The 9,688-nt window shown below is 44.7% G+C and overlaps 1 pseudogene across 1 annotated transcript; it reads right to left on the minus strand.

The window, feature by feature from the left end:
• Window positions 1-2,225: 2,225 nt before the first annotated feature.
• Window positions 2,226-3,976, minus strand: LOC307179164 (4-hydroxybenzoate polyprenyltransferase, mitochondrial-like; annotated as a pseudogene). Its single transcript has one exon. The product of its transcript is annotated as a 4-hydroxybenzoate polyprenyltransferase, mitochondrial-like (transcript).
• Between the last annotated feature and the right edge of the window lie 5,712 nt (window positions 3,977-9,688).

A 9,688-nucleotide genomic window follows, 5' to 3' on the forward strand; every position in this document is an offset into this window, starting at 1 on the left:
ATAGTGCTGCAATGAACATTGGGGTGCGTGTATCTTTTTGAAGTATGGTTCTCTCTGGATATATGCCCAGGAGTGGGGTTGCTGGATCATATGGCAACTATAGTTTTAGTTTTTTGAGGAACCTCCATACTGTTCTCCATAGTGGCTGCACCAATTTACATTCCCACCAACAGTGCAGGAGGGTTCCCTTTTCTCTACATCCTCTCCAGCATTTGTTATTTGTAGACTTTTTGATGATGGCCATTCTGACCCACGTGAGGTGGTACCTCATTGTAGTTTGTTTTTTATAAATTTATTTATTTATTTTTGGCTTAGTTGGGTCTTTTTTGCTAGGCGTGGGCTTCCTCTAGTTGTGGCGAGCAGTGGCCACTCCTTGTTGTGGTGGACGGGCTTCTCACTGCTGTGGCCTCTCCCGTTGTGGAGCACGGGCTCTAGGCATGTGGGCTTCAATAGTTGTGGCACACGGGCTCAGTAGTTGTGGCTTACGGGCTCTAGAGCGCAGGCTTAGTAATTGTGGCTCACAGGCTTAGTTGCTCTGCGGCACGTGGGATCCTCCCGGACCAGGGCCCGAACCCGTGTCCCCTGCATCGGCAGGCGGACTCTCAACTACTGCGCCACTAGGGAAGCCCCTCATTGTAGTTTTGATTTGCGTTTCTCTAATAATTAGTGATGTTGAGCATCTTTTCATGTGCTTGTTGGCTATATGTAAGTCTCCTTTGGAGAAATGTCTATTTAGGTCTTCTGTCCGTTTTTTGATTGGGTTGTTTGTTTTTGATATTGAGCTGTATGAACTGTATGAGCTGTTTGTATATTTTGGAAACTAAGCCCTTGTCGATCGCATCATTTGTAAATATTTTCTCCCATTCTGTGGGTTGTCTTTTCATTTTGTTTATAGTTTCCTTTGCTGTACAGAAGCTTGTAAGTTTAACTAGGTTCCATCTGTTTATTTTTGCTTTTATTTCTATTGCCTTGAGAGACTGACCTAAGAAAATGTTGCTACGATTTATGCCAGAAAATGTTTTGCCTATGTTCTTTTCTAGAAGTTTTATAGTATCCAGTCTTACCTTTAAGTCTTTAAGCCATTTCGAGTTTATTTTTGTGTATGATGTGAGAGAGTGTTCTAACTTCATTGATTTACATGTGACTGTCCAGCTTTTCCAACACCACTTGCTGAAGAGACTGTCTTTTCTCCATTATGTATTCTTGCCTCCTTTGTTGCAGATTAATTGACTGTAGGTGTGTGGGTTTATTTCTGGGCTCTCAACTGACTACTGTTCTGTTCCACCTGACTTATATTCTTATATAATACATCCAGTGAGTAAAAATGAGTTTCTGGAGTTCTGAGAGCCACTCTAGCAAATTAATTGAACCCAAGGAGGGGGTCGTGGGAACCTCTGATTTATAGCTGGTTGGTCAGAAGCACAGGTAACAACGTGGACCTGTGACTGGAGTGTGAAATGAGTCGGGGTGCTGTCTGGTAGGACTGAAGCCTTAAAATGCAGAATCTGAGGCTACCTCTGCTACCAAACTCGGGTCCAGCTGCCACTGCTTGAAAATCAATACTCAGGAGGCAAGTGTTAGGAGAAATGAAAAATGTTCCTTTTCCTAATGTTCCTAATCAGAAAGCTAGCATTCTGGAGAGAAGGCAGACTCGTGTCCCAAATCTAACTCTGAAGATTATGCTTGGACATAGAAGTTTGTTGTTTTGTTTAACAGGTATAATAGGTAAAAATCTTTGTTTACTGATTTAAATTCTCTTAAAATATAAAAAATAGAATGGCTTCCTGAATTACAGCTTTTGGCCATAAGTAAAGGTCAACACAGAGAACAATAAGCCCAAACTTTCTGTAGCAACTTTTATTTTCCCCTAAAAAGAGAGTCAATTTTCATACAGAGACATTCATTTAGATGAGACACACATTAGGTTTTTTCCGAAGTGCCCAAACTCACATAATTCCTGTAACTGCAGATGAGAATTATAATGAGAAGCATGCATTAACTTAAAAATACTGCAGGCGATGGCAAATCCTGAAGAGTTCCTGGTTTCTGTGACAGGGTAAGAATTCGACTAGTACATACTTGAACTAAAATCCAGGCAAAAATGCTCTAAAACTTCATCTACTGGTTTGTAATTCATTAACATATTGTAAGACTGTTATTCAGATCCAGTTATGTGGTAATAAGACCTGAGAGTATTTTGTAAGTTTATTTTAAAAATCCCCACATAAACTTAATTTGCTAATTTTCCATTCTATTACCTGTATTTTTCTTTGTTTCATCTGTCTCCTTTTCTTTCCACAAATTCCCAAGGACAATCCCTAAAAAAAGTATTAGTCCTATTGTTCTGTTGGAGGTGAATTTATCCCAACACTCCTCAGGTCTGTGCATGTCCAGAGTGTAAATCTGGTGAGCCAGATGGGCTCCTGCTGCAGCAGCCGGAGCAGTGCGGTAGGGCACAGTCTGACCGTTGTTCACTCCCACCAGGCTCAGCGCCCCCAGCATTGCCGCACTGAAGCCACCGAGCCACTGCTTGGTATCTTCACAGAACAGCACTGCCGTGGACTTCAGCACGATCAGAGCATCATCTGTCTTGTCCTGATGAGCCTAGATAGTATCTTATATGAGTGCACATAATCCCAGAAAAATAAAGAGGGAGGCAAACAGATGGATCACAGGAGCCCTTGATAGCAGACCATCCAAGTAATGCTCCCCGATTAAAAGTCACCCCCAAGGCTAATTGAGGCCAGTGTGTAATTCTCTTCATTAGCGGGTAGGTGATGACAAGAAGTAGGGATGCTGCTCCGAGAGCTATACCGTAGTAATTCAGACACAGAAGAACACCTAGTGCCAAGTTCAGCTGTCCCCCGAGAAAAACAAAGGATTGAAAACTTGAAATGTCTCCAGCAGCTATTGGGTGACTTGCTGTTCCTGGAACCTTTTTATCATAGTCCTGGTCCCACATGTCATTAATAGTACAGCCTGCTTCACGCAGCAGAACAGCTCCAGTGCCAGAGAGGGATAACACGTACCAATCCGGAAAACAGCCTGGTTGGGCTGCCAAAGCAGTGCTCCGAGTACATGGCAGGTGCCGCAGCCAGGTTCCGATGGGCTTGTCCAACCGCATGAGGCACAGGTGGGGCTGCAGACGGTGGGGCACAGAATTCACGATCCCCGCCGCCGACAGGCTCAGCCGACGCCCGCCCGGCCCCAGCCCCGCCGAGGGCCGCCAGTCTCCCGTGTGGAGCTCGCGGGCCGCGTGCGCCAAGGCCAGGGAGCGGCCTTGTGAGCCCCATAGCCACGCCTGTGTCCTGGCCCGCGAGCCCCACGCCTCCCGCGCCCAGCATCGGGCCATGGAAGTTTTTAAAGGGAAAAGGGGAAGTGGCCTCAGTTACTTATTGAAATAGGGGATCAGACTTGTCACCTTCTCCCACTGCATGCAGGCTTGTCGACCTTTCTTTAGATGCTATCTTGTTCACACAGTTTGTTTGAGAGATTACTGAAGGGGAAGCTAGGGAGGAGATCTGGTCATCTGTTAATTATTTATTCTTCCTTTCTACTTCTTTGATCTATGGAAAGAACCAACAGGTTAGGCACGGTATTGTGTGATCAAAAGTTAGGAAAGTTGGTGGGGCTTCCCTGGTGGCACAGTGGTTGGGAGTCCGCCTGCCGATGTAGGGGATGCGGGTTCATGCCCCGGTCCGGGAAGATCCCGCATGCATGCCGCGGGGTGGCTGGGCCCATGAGCCATGGCTGCTGGGCCTGCGCGTCCGGGGCCTGCGCGTCCGGAGCCTATGCTCCGGGCCAGTGAGAGGCCTGCGTACCGCAAAAAAAAAAAAAAAAAGTTAGGAAAGTTGGAGGCGCAGTGGTTAAGAATCCACCTGCCAATGCAGAGGACATGGGTTCCAGCCCTGGTCCGGGAAGATCCCACATGCTGCAGAGCAACTAAGCCTGTGCACCACAACTACTGAGCCCATGTGCCACAACTACTGAACCCGCGTGCCTAGAGTCCATGCTCTGCAACAAGAGAAGCCACCACAATGAGAAGCCCGAGCACCACAACGAAGAGTATCCCCCACTCACCACAACTAGATAAATCCCACGTGCAGCAATGAAGATGCAACGCAGCCAAATATAAATAAATAAAATAAATAAATTTATTAAAAAAAAAACAAAGTTAAGAAAGGTGTGCTTGGGCCGGAGATGAGTAGAGCATGGGGGTGCCTGGCTTACGGTTAGTTAGAATATAGCTTAGCTAAAGTGACAAGACAAAAGGGGCCTCCTGCAGAGAGCTCTTTTTCCTGACAAGAGCTGCTTACATCTCCAGGTAGACGGCCTCAGAATTGAGTTGTTTGGTGTGGGGGAAATCTCCTCACATATACAATGAAAATTGGGTTCAAACTCAGGGACCCCCAGGGGCCTGCAGCCAGAGACCCTGGGACCTGGATCCACCCACCAGCAATCCAGCGCTAGCCCTAGGACCCCCACCAGTGGGCCGACACCAGCTCTGGGACCCCTGCACCCTGCAGCCAGAGATCCCAGGACCTGACTCTGTATGCTGGTGGACTGGTACTGGCCCCAGGACTTGGTTTCACCCACCGGTGGGTGGGCACCAGCCCCAGGATCACTGCAGCTCTGCAGCTGGCCTTGTCAGGACCCAACTAACACACCAGCCCCAGGGCTCCTTGGGCCCCAGCTGTGCCCACCAGCAAGCCAACCCCAGCTCTGAGACACCTTGCACCCCTCAGCCAGCCGCTCCAGTTTCCAGCCCTGCTCAGCAGTGGGCCAAGTCCAGCTTTGGGACATCCCGGAACCTGCAGTCAGCCATGTCGGGAACTGACCCTAACCGCCAGCAGGCTGGCAATGGACCTGGGAGCCCCAGCCCCACAGCTACTCACCCTAGAACCCCATTCTGTCCACCAGTGGGCCGGCAGTAGCCCTGGGACCCCCCTCCCCCAGGCTTCCACCGCCAGCTGCCTGTGACCCAGCCCTGGGAACCATGGCTGGCAGCCTCTGCACAAGGAGGGCCTGGCAACCAACTGGACCAGGGGCCAGCCACGCCTAGCAGACCACCCACATAGTCAACCCACCACAACAGAAGGACCCACGCAGCCCTCGTGGACATAGGGGCACCCCTAGAGCACATAACTCTGGTGACCAGAGGGGAGTGTGCTGCTGGGAGGCTTAGGACATCTCCTACAAAAGGCCACATCTCCAAGGTCAGGAAATAATACCAGTGTACCAGATACACAGAAATAAAAACAGCAAAATTAGGCAAAATGATGTGACAAGAGGAACGTGTTCCAAACAAAGGAACAGGATAAAACCCCAGAAGAAGAACTAAAACAAAGCTTGAGCACCGCAATGAAGAGTAGCCCCCACTTGCTGCAACTAGAGAAAGCCCACATGCAGCAACGAAGACCCAATGCAGCCAAAAAAAAAAAGTTCAAGGTAAGGATCATAAAGATGATCAAAGAACTCGAGAGATGAATGGATGAAAACAGTGAAAAGTTTAACAAAGAGTTAAAGAGCCTTTTTATTTATAAAGAAGAACCAAACAGAGGTAAAGAATACAATAACTGAAATAAAAAATACACTAGAAGGAATCAAAAGTAGATTAGATGACAGAGGAACAGATCAGTGAGCTGGAAGACAGTAATGGAAATCACTGAAGCTGAACAGAAAAAATAAAAAGTGAGGACAGTTTAAGAGAATTTGGGACAACATCAAGCATGCTAAAATTCACATGATAGAGATCCCAGAAGGAGAAGAGAGAGAGAAAGGGACCGAGAATGTGTTTGAAGATAGAGTAACTGAAAACTTTCCTAACCTGGGAAAGGAAACAGACATTCAGGTCCAAGAAGCACAGAGAGTCCCAAACAGAATCAACCCAAAGAGAATCACATCAAGACACACGGTAATTAAAATGGCAAAAATTAAAAACAGAGAATCTGGGCTTCCCTGGTGGCGCAGTGGTTGAGAATCTGCCTGCCAATGCAGGGGACATGGGTTCGAGCCCTGGTCTGGGAAGATCCCACATGCCACGGAGCAACTAGGCCCATGCGCCACAACTACTGAGCCTGTGCGTCTGGAGCCTGTGCTCCGCAACAAGAGAGGCCGTGACAGTGAGAGAGGCCTGCGCACTGTGATGAAGAGTGGCCCCCACTCGCCGCGACTAGAGAAAGCCCTTGCACAGAAACAAAGACCCAACACAGCCAAAAATAAATAAATAAATTACCAAAAAAACAACAAAAAAACCCCCAGAGAATCTTAAAAGCAGCAAGGGAAAAGCAACAAGTTATGTACAAGGGAACTCCAGAAAGCTATCAGCTGACTTTCCAGCTGATTGGAGGCAGGAAAAAGGTGAAGTACTGGCTGCTCTGTACAGGCATATCTGAGTTACATGCTTCTTCAGGGGTGCATGTTCAGAACATGGTGGTGTTAGCATGATCCGAGGGTGGAGATTTTGGCCCTGACATCAAAAAGTCATCCATTGGACACTTGTACAGGCCCAGCAGGAGGGTCCATGGTGCCAGTCAGTTTGAACTTGGCAAGACTAACTCCATGTTCCTGAAAAACAAACTAAGTAACCGTTACTACAGTGACCCTTGTGTCACAGGTGTTATCTGTTGGGGGTGGTTAAAGGAGTCTTACCATAAGCTATGTGTCTAAGCTATGTGAAGCTTGGAGGGTATACAATTTTCAGGAACATTTAAGACAAGCTTGATTGGTGAGGGCAGGTTATGGGATGTTACTAAGCAAGTTAGAGTTTAAGGGATCGAACTCTTGACTGCCCTCGGTTTCCACCTCACTGTGGTAGACATTTTCATATGACATCCTGGTGGACTGGATACTTATTAATAACTAAATGGGATTCTAGTAATGTGCCAGTATCTTTTGACTTTTAAGATTGTTTTGTTATAAAGGATTCATGTTTGAAGACCAAGGGGTGGACTGTGTGAAAGCAAAAGCAAAATGGAGTTGCCATTGCTAAGAGAGCCTGGAGGCCATTAAGGAAGTGTGGCTTATACACATCTCAGCCTGGATGGAATCTGACCTTTTGACCACTTACTGTCCTAATGGAGTCATTCAGAACATCTACCAGATACTCAAGATACTTATCAGACCCTTACCCTAAAATAACTCATGATAACCTATCTACTTATTGGACCCGACCCTAAAATAACTTGTGATTCCTTAAGGACAAATGTTTTCCAACTTGTGTCAGAGTTGATCACAATTCTTGCCAGGCAGCTTTTAACTTTGTGGCTTTTTGCCTCTGTAAGCCATGACTCTTCCTGGAAACACTCTTTTGGTTTTACTTGAATCTGTGTCTCCTGAATTGCAATTCTTAGGACGCCCAGTAAACTCGTTTCTTATTTGCAGCCTCCTGCACTATTTCTTGGTTGACAACTGTGAAGCCGTGATTTATAATAAGAAATAAATATTTGATCCTCATCCCCATTTCTGGCACAGAGCTCCTAAGACTTTTTTGTTGTTCTTGTTGTTTTTTAAAAAATTGAAGTGTAGTTGATTTAGTGATACAATATCATGTTAGTTTCAGTTGTACAGCACAGTGATTTTATATATATATATATATATATATATATATATATATATATACTTCTTCAGATGCTCTTCCCTTATAGGTTATTACAAAATATTGAGTATAGCTCCCTGTGCTATACAGTAGGTCCTTGTTGGTTATTTTATTTTATTTATTTTTTTGCAGTTCTATAATTTTATTTGACAATCAGCAGTTAGTGTTCATCCACATTAACTGTAGATTTTTCAAAGTGGTGACAGGAACGTAGGTAACCAACGTATAGAGCTTGTTTGGTGAATCTTCATCTTCATTATGTTTTCTGAACAAAAATATGGAAAACTTCACGAATCTGTGGGTCTTCCTTGTGCAGGGGCCATGCTAATCTTCTCTGTATCCTTCCAATTTTAATATATGTGTTGCCAAGGCGAGCACTCTGCTTTATATATAGCAGTGTGTATATGTTAATCCCAACCTCCTAATTTATCCCTCCACCCCACCTCCCTTTCCCCTTTGGTAACCATAAGATTGTTTTCCATGTCTGTGAGTCTCTGTTTTGGAAATAAGTTCATTTGTATTATTATTATTTTTTTTAGATTCCACATATAAGTGATATCATATATATATATTTTAACATCTTTATTGGAGTATAATTGCTTTAAAATGGTGTGTTAGTTTCTGCTTTATAACAAAATGAATCAGCTATACAGATGTACATATATCCCCATATCTCCTCCCTCTTGCGTCTCCCTCCCACCCTGCCTATCCCACCCCTCTAGGTGGTCACAAAGCACTGAGCTGATCTCCCTGTGCTATGCGACTGCTTCCCACAAGCTATCTGTTTTACATTTGGTAGTATGTATAAGTCCATGCCACTCTCTCACTTCGTCCCAGCTTACCCTTACCCTTACCCCTCCCCAGTCTTCAAGTCCGTTCTCTACGTCTGTGTCTTTATTCCTGTCCTGCCCCTAGGTTCTTGATAACCCTTTTTTTTTTTTTTTTAGATTCCATATATATGTGTTAGCATATGGTATTTGTTTTTCTCTTTCTGACTTACTTCACTCTGTATGACAGACTCTAGGTCCATCCACGTCACTACAGATAACTCAATTTCGTTTCTTTTTATGGCTGAGGAATATTCCATTGTATATATGTGCCACATCTTCTTTATCCATTCATCTGTGGATGGACACTTAGGTTGCTTCCATGTCTTGGCTATTGTAAATAGTGCTGCAGTGAACATTGTGGTACATGTCTCTTTTTGAATTATGGTTTTCTCAGGGTATATGCCCAGTGTTGAGATTGCTGGGTCATATGGTAGTTCTGTTTTTAGTTTTTTGAGGAACCTCCATACTGTTCTCCATAGTGGCTGTATCAATTTACATTCCCACCAACAGTGCAAGAGGGTTCCCTTTTCTTCACACCCTCTCCAGCATTTATTGTTTGTAGATTTTTTGATTATGGCCATTCTGACCTGTGTGAGGTGATACCTCATTATAGTTTTGATTTGCATTTATCTAATGGTTAGTGATATTGGGCATCCTTTCACATGTTTGTTGGCAGTCTGTATATCTTCTTTGGAGAAATGTCTGTTTAGGTCTTCTGCCCATTTTTGGATTGGGTTGTTTGTTTTTTTGATATTGAGCTGCATGAGTTGCTTGTATATTTTGGAGATTAATCCTTTGTCAGTTGCTTCGTTTGCAAATATTTTCTCCCATTCTGAGGTTTTTGTCTTGTTATTGGTTTCCTTTGCTGTGCAAAAGCTTTTAAGTTTCGTTAGGTCCCATTTGTTTATTTTTGTTTTTATTTCCATTTCTCTAGGAGGTGGGTCAAAAAGGATCTTGCTGTGATTTATGTCACAGAGTGTTCTGCCTATGTTTTCCTCTAGGAGTTTTATAGTGTCTGGCCTTACATTTAGGTCTTTAATCCATTTTGAGTTTATATTTGAGTATGGTGTTAGGGAGTGTTCTAATTTCATTCTTTTACATGTATCTGTCCAGTTTTCCCAGCACCACTTATTGAAGAGGCTGTCTTTCCTTAGTTTTTTGGTTTTTTTTTTTTGGCCATGGCTCACAGGCCTAGCTGCTCCATGGCATGTGGGATCTTCCCGGACCGGGGCACGAACCTGCATCGGCAGGCGGACTCTCA

Source organism: Stenella coeruleoalba (genome assembly GCF_951394435.1).
Source record: "Stenella coeruleoalba genome assembly, chromosome: 20".
Lineage (NCBI taxonomy): Eukaryota > Metazoa > Chordata > Mammalia > Artiodactyla > Delphinidae > Stenella > Stenella coeruleoalba.